Source organism: Papio anubis, chromosome X, assembly GCF_008728515.1.
Source record: "Papio anubis isolate 15944 chromosome X, Panubis1.0, whole genome shotgun sequence".
NCBI lineage: Eukaryota > Metazoa > Chordata > Mammalia > Primates > Cercopithecidae > Papio > Papio anubis.
This window is the reverse complement of record NC_044996.1, coordinates 90,148,036-90,155,923: the sequence shown is the minus strand read 5'-3', so window position 1 is coordinate 90,155,923 and position 7,888 is coordinate 90,148,036.

Genomic DNA, 7,888 nt, shown 5'->3' with positions numbered 1-7,888 from the left:
ATTCCATAGTGTATATGTGCCAATTCTTTTTGAGACGGAGTCTCGGGCTTCTGTCACCCAGGCTGGGCAGTGGGTCGATCTCAGCTCACTGCAAGCCCGGCCTCGGTTTACGCCCATTCTCCTGCCTCAGCCTCCCGAGTAGTTGGGACTACAGGCGCTCGCCACCTCACTGCTAAGTTTTCTTTTGTATTTTAGTAGAGACGGGTTTCACCGTGTTAGCTACAGGATGGTCTCATTTCCTGACCCCATCCCTACTCCCAAAAGTGCTTGTATTACAGTCAACGCCTGCCTGCTGCCTTAATCCAGTCTACTACACGGTTATTTCAAGGTTCCAAGTCTTTACTTACGTGAATACTGCCACAATAAACATACCTGTGCATCTGTCTTTATAATAGCATGATTTATAATCCTTTGGGTATATACCTAGTAATGGGATTGCTGGGTCAATGGTAATTTAGTTCTAGGTCCTTGAGGAATTGGGCCACACTCACCTTCCACAATGGTTGAACTAATTTACACTCCCACCAACAGTGTAAAAGCATTCCTGTTTCCTCTCCACATCCCTCTCCAGCATCTGTTGTTTCCTGGCTTTTTAATGCATGTATGTATGTATGTATGTATGTATTATCCTTAAGTTCTAGGGTACATATGCACAACATGCAGGTTAATGTATGTATGCCATGTGCCATGTTGGTGTGCTGCACCCATTAACCACATATCCCATGATGATCTTAGGCATGATACCATCTTAATTATTTGAATTTTGACATCCATAATTATTTCATTCATCCAGACATGAAATCAACCATTTTATATGGCTGCAAGTATTTCATGGTGTATATGTGCCACATTTTCTTAATTCAGCTCAATATTTGGACATTTGCTGTCTCCAAGTATTTGCTATTGTGAATAGTGGCACAATAAACATAATGCAGTGTATGCATCTTTACAGCAGCATGATTATAACTTTGGGTATATACCCAGTAATGGGATGGCTGGGTCAAATGATATTTCTAGTTCTAGATCCTTGAGGAATTGCCACACTGTCTTCCACAATGGTTGAACTAGTTTACAATCCCACCAACAGTGTAAAAGTGTTCCTTTTTCTCCACATCCTCTCCAGCACCTGTTGTTTCCTGACTTTTTAATGATTGCCATTCTAATTGGCATGAAATGCTATCTCATTTTGGTTTTGATTTGCATTTCTCTGATGGCCAGTGATGACGAGCATTTTTTCATGTGTCTGTTGGCTGCATAAATGTCTTCTTTTGAGGAGTGCCTGTTCATATCCTTTGCCCACTTTTTGAGGGGTCTGTTTGTTTTTTTCTTGTACGTTTGTTAAAGTTGCTTGTAGATTCTGGATATTAGCCCCTTGTCAGATGGGTAGATTGCAAAAATTTTCTCCCATTCTATGGGTTGCCTGTTCTGATGATAGTTTCTTTCACTTTGCAGAAGTTCTTTAGTTTAATTACATCCCATTTGTCTATTTTTTCTTTCGTTGCCATTGTTTTTGGTATTTTAGTCATGAAGTCTTTTCCCATGCCTATGTCCTAAATGGTATTGCCTAGATTTTCCTCTAGGGTTTTTATGCTTTCAGGTCTTACATTTAACCCTTTAATCCATCTTGAATTAATTTTTGTGTAAGGTGTAAGGAAGGGATCCAGTTTCAGCTTTCTACACATGGCTAGTCATACGGCTAGTCAGTTTTCTCAACACCATTTATTAAATAGGGAATCCTTTCCCCATTTCTTGTTTTTGTCAGGTTTGTCAAAGATCAGATGGCTGTAGATGTGTGGTATTATTTCTGAGGGCTCTGTTCTGTTCCATTGGTCTATATCTCTGTTTTGGTACCAGTACCATGCTGTTTTGGTTACTATAGCCTTGTAATATAGTTTGAAGTCAGGTAGTGTGATGCCTCCGGCTTTGTTCATTTGGCTTAGGATTGTCTTGGCAACACGGGCTCTTTTTTGGTTCCATATGAACTTTAAAGCAGTTTTTTCCAATTCTGTGAAGAAAGTCATTGGTAGCTTGATGGGGATGACATTGAATCTATAAATCAATATTGTGAAATTATAAAATTATAAAATTTCACAATATTGATTCTTCCTATCCATGAGCATGGAATGTTCTTCCATTTGTTTATGTCCTCTCTTATTTCATTGAGCAGTGGTTTGTAGTTCTCCTTGAAAAGGTCCTTTACACCCCTTGTAAGTTGGATTCCTAGGTATTTTATTCTCTTTGAAGGAATTGTGAAAGGGAGTTCACTCATGATTTGGCTCTCTGTTTGTCTGTTATTGGTGTATAAGAATGCTTGTGATTTTTGCACATTGATTTTGTATCCTGAGACTTTGCTGAAATTGCTTACCAGCTTAAGAAGATTTTGGGCTGAGATGATGCGGTTTTCTAAATATACAATCATGTTTTCTGCAAACAGGGACAATTTGACTTCCTCTTTTCCTACTTGAATACCCTTTATTTCTTTCTCCTGCCTGATTGCCCTGGCCAGAACTTCCAACACTGTGTTGAATAAGAGTGGAAAGAGAGGGCATCCCTGTCTTGTGCCAGTTTTCAAAGGGAATGCTTCCAGTTTTTGCCCACTCGGTATGATACTGGCTGTGGGTCTGTCATAAATAGCTCTTATTATTTTGAGACACGTCCCTCAATACCCAGTTTATTGATAGTTTTTGCATGAAGGCTGTTGAATTTTGTCAAAAGCATTTTCTCCATCTATTGAGATAATCATGTGGTTTTTGTCTTTGGTTCTGTTTATGTGATGGATTACATTGATTGATTTGCATATATTGAACAAGCCTTGAATCCCAGGGATGAAGCCGACTTGTTTGTGTTGGATAAGCTTTTTGATGTGCTGCTGCATTGGGTTTGCCAGTATTTTATTGAGGATTTTCGCATTGGTGTTCATCAGGGATATTGGTATAAAATTCTCTTTTTTTTTGTTGTGTCTCTGCCAGACTTTGGTATCAGGATGATGCTAGCCTCATAAAATGTGTTACAGAGTATTCTCTCTTTTTCTATTGATTGGAATATTTTCGGAAGGAATGGTACCAGCTCCTCTTTGCACCTCTGGTAGAATTAGGCTGTGAATCCATCTGCTCCTGAACATTTTTTGGTTGATAGGCTATTAATTATTGCCTCAATTTCAGAACTTGTTATCGGTCTTTTCAGGGATTAAACTTCTTCCTGGTTTAGTCTTGGGAGGATGTATGTGTCCAGGAACTTATCCATTTCTTCTAGATTTTCTAGTTTTTGTTGTTGTTGTTGTTGTTGTTGTTTTGTTTTTTGTTTTTTTTGCGTACAGGTGTTTATATTATTCTCTGATGGTAGTTAGTGTTTCTGTGGGATCAGTGGTGATATTCCCTTTATTATTTTTTATTGTGTCTATTTGAGTCTCTTCTTTTTTTTTCTTTATTAGTCTGGCTCACGGTCTATTTTTTTTTTAATCTTTTCATAAAACCAACTCCTGGATTCATTGATTTTTTTTTGAGGTGCTTTTCGTGTCTCTATCTCCTTCAGTTCTGCTCTGATCTTAGATATTTCTTGTCTTTTGCCAGCTTTTGAATTTGTTTGCTCTTGCTTCTCCAGTTCTTTTCATTGTGATATTAGGGTGTCATATTTAGGTCTTTTTGGCTTTCTCTTGTGGGCATTTAGTGCTACAAATTATCCTCTACACACGGCTTTAAATATGTCCCAGAGATTCTGGTACATTGTATCTTTGTTCTCATTGGTTTCAAAGAACTTATTTTTTTCTTCCTTAATTTCTGTATTTACCCAGTTGTCATTCAGGAGCAAGTTGCTCAGTTTCCTTGTAGTTGTGTGGTTTTGAGTGAGTTTCTTAATCTTGAGTTGTAATTTGATTGTACTGTTGTCTGAGAGACTCTTTGTTATGATTTTTGTTCTTTTACATTTGCTGAGGAGTGTTTTACTTCCAACTATGTGGTCAGTTTTAGAATAAGTGTGATGTGGTGCTGAGAAGAATGTATATTCTGTTCATTTGGAGTGGAGAGTTCTGTAGATGTCTATTAGGTCCGCTTAGCCCAGAGCTGGGTTCAAGGCCTGAATATCCTTGTTAATTTTGTGTCTCATTTATCTGTCTAATATTTACAGTGGGGTGTTAAAGTCTCCCACTATTATTGTGTGGGAGTCTAAGTCTCTTTCTAGGTCTCTAATAACTTGCTTTGTGAATCTGGGTGCTCCTATATTGGGTGAATATATATTTAGAATAGTTAGTTGTTCTTCTTGCATTAATCCCTTTACCATTATGTAATGTCCTTCTTGGTCTCTTTTGATCTTTGCTGGTTTCAAGTCTGTTTTATCAGAGACTAGGATTGCAACCCCTGCTTTTTTTTTTTTTTTTTTTTTTTGCTTTCCATTTGCTTGGTAAACATTTCTCCATCCCTTTATTTTGAGCCCGTGTGTGTCTAGGCATGTGAAATTGGTCTCCTGAATACAGCACACTGATGGGTCTTTATTCTATCTAGCTTGCCAGACTGTGTCTTTTAATTGGAGCATTCAGCCTGTTTACATTTGAGGTTAACGTTATTATGTGTGAGTTTGATCCTGTCATTGTGATGCTAGCTGGTTATTTTGCCCGTTAGTTGATGCAGTTTCTTCATAGTGTTGATGGTCTTTACAATTTGGTATGTTTTTGCAGTGGCAGATAACAGTTTCTTCTTTCTGTGCTTAGTGCTTCCTTGAAGAGCTCTTGTAGGCAGAGCTTTACCTGTAAAGGATTTTTCCTGTAAAGGGTTTTATGTCTCCTTCACTTATGAAGCTTAGTTTGTCTCGATATGAAATTATGGATTGAAAAAATCTTTTCTTTAAGAATGTTGAATATTGGCCCAACTCTCTTCTGCAGAGAGATCCACTGTTAGTCTGATGGGCTTCCCTTTGTGGGTAACCTAACCTTTCTCTCTGGTTGCCCTTAACATTTTTTCCTTCATTTCAACCTTGGTGAATCTCACAACTATGTGTCTTTGGGTTGCTCTTCTCGAGGAATATCTTTGTGGTCTTCTCTGTATTTCCTGAATTTTAATGTTAGCCTGTCTTTCTAGGTTGGGGAAGTTCTGGATAATATCCTGTAGAGTGTTTTCCAACTTGGTTCCATTCTCCCTGTCACTTTGAGGTACACCAATCAAACGTAAGTTTGGTCTTTTCACATATTCCCGTATTTCCTGGAGGTTTTGTTCATTCCTTTTTATTCTTTTTTCTCTAATCTTGTCTTCACGCTTTATTTCGTTAAGTTAATCTTCAATCTCTGCTATCCTTTATTCTACTTGATCAACTCGGCTATTGATAATTTTTGTGTGCTTCATGAAGTTCTCGTGCTGTGTTTTTCAGCTCCATCTGGTAATTTATGTTCTTCTCTAAACTGGTTATTCTAGTTAGCAATTCCTCTAGCCTTGTTTCAAGGTTCTTAGCTTCCTCGCATTGGGTTAGAGCATGCTCCTTTAGCTTGGAGGAGTTTGTTATTACCCACCTTCTGAAGGCTACTTCTGTCAATTAATCAAACTCATTCTCCATCCAGTTTTGTTCCTTTCCTGGTGAAGAGTTGTGATCATTTGGAGAAAAAAGTATTCTGGTTTTTGGAATTTTCAGCCTTTTTGTGCTGTTTTTTGGTTTTTTTTTTTTTTTTTTTTTTTTTTCCTCATCTTCCTGGATTTATCTACCTTTGATCTCTGATGTCGGTGATCTTCTTACGGTGTTTCTGAGAGGACATCCTTTTTGTTGCTGTTGATACTATTCCTTTCCGTTTGTTAGCTTTCCTTCTAACAGTCAGGCCCCTCTACTGCAGATCTGCTGGAGTTTGCTGGTGGTCCACTCCAGACCCTGTTTGCCTGGGTATCACAAGTGGAGGCTGCATAACAACAAAGCTTGCTGTCTGTTCCTTCCTCTGGAAGTGTCCTCTCAGAGGGGCACCTGCCAGATGGCAGCCAGAGGTCTCCTGTATGAGGTATCTGTCTAACCCTGCTGAGAAGTGTCTCCCAGTCAGGAGGCATAAGCGTCAGAGACCTACCTGAGGAGGCAGTCTGTTTCTTAGCAGAGCTCAAACGCTGTGCTGGGAGATCCGCTGCTCTCTTCAGAGCCATCAGGCAGGGACGTCTAAATCTGCTACAGCTGTGCCCACAGCCACCTTTTCCCCCAGGTGCTCTGTTTCAGGAAGATGGGGGTTTTATCTATAAGTCCCTGAGGGAGGCTACTGCCTGTTTTTCTGAGGTCCCCTGCCCAGAGAGGAGGAATCTAGAGGCAGTGTGGCTACAGCAGCTTTGCTGAGCTGTGGTGGGCTCTGCCCAGTTCAAACTTTTCAGCAGCTTTGTTTACACTGTGAGGGTGAAACCACCTACTCAAGTCTCAGCAATGGCAGATGCCCCTTCCCCCCTACGCCCCCTAAGATCTAGCATCCCAGGACGACTTCAGTCTGCCGTGCTGGCAGCAGGAATTTCAAGCCAGTGGATCTTAGTTTGCTGGCCTTGGTGGGGATGGGGTCCACTGAGCTAGACCACTTGGCTCCCTGGCCTCAGTTCCCTTTCTAGGGGAGTGAATGGTTCTGTCTTGCTGGCATTCCAGGTGCCACTGGGGTAAGAAAAAAGACTCCTGCAGCTAGCTTGGTGTCTACCCAAACAGCTGCCCAGGTTTTGTGCTTGAAACCCAGGGCCCTGGTGGCGTAGGCACTTGTGGGAATCTCCTTGTCTATGGGTTGCGAAGACCATGGGAAAAGTGTAGGATCTGGGCCAGAGTGCACTGTTCCTCACGGCACAGTTCCTCACAGCTTCCCTTGGCTAGGGGAGGGAGTTCCCTGACTCCTTGTGCTTCCCAGGTGAGACAAGCCCATCCTGCTTCGGTTTGCCCTCCTTGGGCTGCACCCACTGTCTCACCAGTTCCAATGAGATGAGCAGGGTACCTCAGTTGGAGATGCAGAAATCACCCACCTTCTGCCTTGATCTCGCTGGGAGCTGCAGACTGGAGCTGTTTCTATTTGGCCATCTTGCCAGCTACCTCCACATCCAGAAGACTTAAGCTGGACCTCTTCCTACACCATATACAAAAATCAACTCAAGACGGATTAAAGACTTAAATGTAAAGCCCCATATTACAAAAACCCTGGAAAACAACTTAGGCAATACCATCCTCTAGATAGGAACAGACCAAGATTTCATGACAATTATACCAAAAACAATTGCAACACAAGCAAATATTAACAAGTGGGATCTAAAGAAGAAGTAAAGAGATTCTACGCAGCAAAAGAAACTATCAACACAGCATACAGACAACCTACAGAATGGGAAAAATATTTGCAAACCATGCATCTGACAAAGGTCTAATATTCAGCATCTATAAGGAATTTAAATTTACAAGAGAAAAACTAACAACCCCATTAAAAATTGGGCAAAGGACAGGAACAGACACTTCTCAAAAGAAGACATACAAGAGGCCAACAAGCATATGAAAAAAAGCTCATTATCAATGATCACTAGAGAAATGTAAATCAAAACCACAATGAGATACCATCTCACACCAGTCAGAATGGCTATTATTAAAAAGTCAAAAAACAAATGTTGGCAAGGTTGCAGAGAAAAGGGAACACTGATACACTCTTGGTAGGAATGTAAGTTTGTTCAACCACTGTGGAAGACAATGTGACAATCCCTCAGAGACCTAAAAACAGAACTACCATTCCACCTAGCTATCCCATTACTGGGTGTGAACCCAAAGGAATGTAAATGATTCTATTATAAAGACACATTTACATGAATGTTTGTTGCAGCACCATTCACAATAGCAAAGACATGGAATCAACTTAAATGCTCATAAATGACAGATTGGATAAAAAATGTGTGGCCGGGCGCGGTGGCTCAAGCCTGTAATCCCAGCA